At 37.6% G+C, this 3,303-nt stretch overlaps 1 pseudogene; it reads left to right on the forward strand.

Moving 5' to 3' along the window:
* Positions 1-2,018: 2,018 nt before the first annotated feature.
* On the forward strand, positions 2,019-2,987 carry LOC143667948 (ribosome biogenesis protein WDR12-like; annotated as a pseudogene).
* The last annotated feature ends 316 nt before the right edge of the window (positions 2,988-3,303 follow it).

The raw sequence follows: 3,303 nt of genomic DNA on the forward strand, positions 1-3,303 counted from the left end.
TAGAGTGGGTGTGTGGCAGTTTTTATACCCTGTAATACAACACATACTAAATGATGATTTAAAGTCACAGTCATTCGTTTAATACATGTTGAACATTTTAAATTTCTTCTGTTCCCATTTTTTTTTATGTAGAATTATTTCTTAAAACTGCTCCCTAATCTTGGCTCTCCTGTCAAAACGGTGTGCACTCTGTAACATGCTTGGTCATGGTAGCCCAGCTTTCCTAATAATTTTGTTTTATGCTGGGAAGGATTGGAAATGTAGGTGGTATGTATGATACTAAATTGTGAATTAGTGGGACAATGATGTAACGGCTTGTCAACATTTGAAAATAGTGGTACTTGTTATCTTTGTGGGGAAAACTTGCCTCCAAATTTTAAACTGAAAAGTCACTCGAATAACTTTAGAAAATAATTACAACTACATGGCTTTTTTGATTTTCAGTACATACATTAAGAATTGTGTACAAATAGTTCATAATGTCTGTGTGCTCATCTTCAGACAAAATCTCAATATGAAAGGAAAAAAATAACACGCTGGAATGCAGAGATGAATAAATAAATGCCCAGTTCATTTTGGAAATCCCAATCACTGAGAAAATAATAGGGCAATGGACAAAAGTTACCAGATTATTAGAAGGTCTGCTCTGCCCATGCTTTGGTTACTGTTATAACTTCAGCTCAGTCAAATTCTATCTGAGTCTCAGCTTTCTGGTATGCAAAATGTGGATGGTTATCTCAGGGGCATGCATAGGGATTATGGAAAATTTGTTAGCTTTTACTTTATGCATTTAAGCATTTTCCAGTTGTGTAAAATAAACATACATTTTAAAATTAGAAAGGAAACAATACATGTCGTTGCAATGGTTAATTTTTTGTGAAAACTTGGTTAGGTTATGATGTTCAGTTGTTTGCTCAAACATTAACCTACTTGTTGCTTGAAGATATTTCGTTGATTGTATTAATATCTACTATCAGTTGGCTTTTAAGTAAAGGAGATTACTCTCAGTGATGCGGTTGGGCCAATAAGGTGGGGTATGCCTCATCACTTGGCCATCTCACTTAGAGATTTTGAGAACTGAGGATTCAAGGATCAGAAGGAATTCTGCCTCAAGACTATAGCCTCCACTCCTTCCTGAGTTTTCAGCCTAAAGAATACAGACTCAAGACTTCAACATAATCTTTACAGGAATAATTTCTAGTCTCTGACCTGCCATACAGAATTTGGACTTTCCAGTCCACTTAATTGCATGAATCAAAGCCTTATAATGCATTTTATAAATAAATTTGTGCATGTGTGTGTTTTGTTGGTTGGTTTTTTTTCTCTAGAGATCCCTGGCTAATATAGTAATTAAAAATGAGGGAAAAAATGCGGATGATCATTTTAATTGACTCAGATGGTTGCTCTGAAGGTAAAATTAAACAAACAATAGGAATGTGTCAGAAGCATGAAAAGCAGTATTAATATAACACCAGGTGTTCCTTTCTTCAAAATTAATATATAGGTAGGCCGGGCCTCTATGTAAGAGTGGCCTCATGGTCCTATCTGCTGCAGAGACCCAAGGAAAGAAAGTGGAAGCCAGACTTCAATAGCAGTTTCTCTCTTACCTGTACAATCTAATGTTGAGCTTCCTCTTTTTGTAATTCCAAGAGACTGAAGGGCCAATTCTTTGACTATTACACATAGGTTTCTGTTGGGCAGGTTTGTGCATACTCATCTCTGCCATGGCTTGGCTTCAGACATCCTTCTACACTGACAACAACATGCAATTGATAATGATCCCTTCTCAGTTCCTGCTGCCTCTGAAATTACTGACCTTAGTAACAGTATCAATAAATTGCTGGAGGCCAAAAATGAGTTCCACAAATATGTGGAATTTGATTTCCTTATCAAGGGCCAGTTCCTGCAAATGCCATTGGTCAAACGCATGGAATTGGAGAACATCTCATGAGAAGAGGTTGTGGAAATAGACTATGTGGAGAAGTACTGTGCACCTCAGCCAGAGCAATGCATGTTCCATGATGACTGAGTCAGTTCTATTAAAGGAATAGAGGAATGGATCTTGACTGGCTCTTATGACAAAACTTCTCAAATATGGTCCTTGGAAGGAAGGTCAATAATGACCATTGTGGGACATGCAGATGTTGTAAAAGATGTGGTCTGGGTGAAATAAGACAGTTTGTCTTGCTTACTACTGAGTGCCTCTATAGATCAGACCGTTCTCTTATGGGAGTGGAATGGAGAAGGAAACAAAGTGAAAGCCCTACACTGCTGCAGAGGTCATACTGGAAGTGTGGAATCTATAGCTGCTGATAGCACAGGAACTAAATTTTGCAGTGGCTCCTAGGATAAGATGCTAAAGATCTGGTCTTCAGTCCCCATAAATGAAGAAAATGAAATGGAAGAATCTACTAATTGACCAAACAAGAAACAGAAAATAGAGCAATTGGGACTAACCAGGGTTCCCATTGTGACCCTCTCTGGCCACAAGGAAGAATTTCCTCAGTCCTGTGGTCAGATGCTGAAGAAAACTATACTGCATCTTGGGACCACACAATTAGAGTGTGGGATGTTGAGACTGGCAGTCTTGAGTCAACTTTGACAGGGAATAAAGTATTTAATTGTATCTCCTATTTTCCACTTTGCAAACATTTAACATCTGGAAGTACAGATAGGCACATCACACTATGGACCTCCGAACTGAAGATGGTTCTTTGGTATCACTGTCCCTGACTTCACATATAGGTGGGGTTACATCTGTAAAAAGGTGTCCTACCCATGAACAGCAGCTGATCTCAGGGTCTTTAGATAACGTTGTCAAACTGTGGGCTACAAGAAGATGTAAGGCTCTTCTCTCTGATCTGGCTGCTCATGAAGACAAAAGTTCTGTAGATTGGACAGACATGGGGTTACTTCTGAGTGGAGGAGCAGACAATAAGTTGTACTCCTACAGGCATTCACCTGCTACTTCCCGTGTGGAGGCATGAAAGTGAATGATAAATTGACTATAGAGAGTCTTTCAATAAATGAAATCTATAAAGAATTCTCAGATTGGATAGATCTGCAGGGCAACTCTTCAGAAAGCAGCCTTTTAGGCTAAAAGTTTACATAATGTTTTCACCCTTGATGAAAGCTAACTGCTGTATCTTTCTTCTTTATTTTGTATTTATGCTACAACATTTTGTGTTTATAAAATATAAAATGTGACCTGCATTCTCTACTTTATGCTAAACTCTTGAAATTAAACTAAGGTGTTTTATTTTCTTTTTTAAAAAAATAATTTATAGATAGATGTAAATAGTT

This window comes from Tamandua tetradactyla, chromosome 24 (genome assembly GCF_023851605.1).
Source record: "Tamandua tetradactyla isolate mTamTet1 chromosome 24, mTamTet1.pri, whole genome shotgun sequence".
Taxonomy (NCBI): Eukaryota; Metazoa; Chordata; class Mammalia; order Pilosa; family Myrmecophagidae; genus Tamandua; species Tamandua tetradactyla.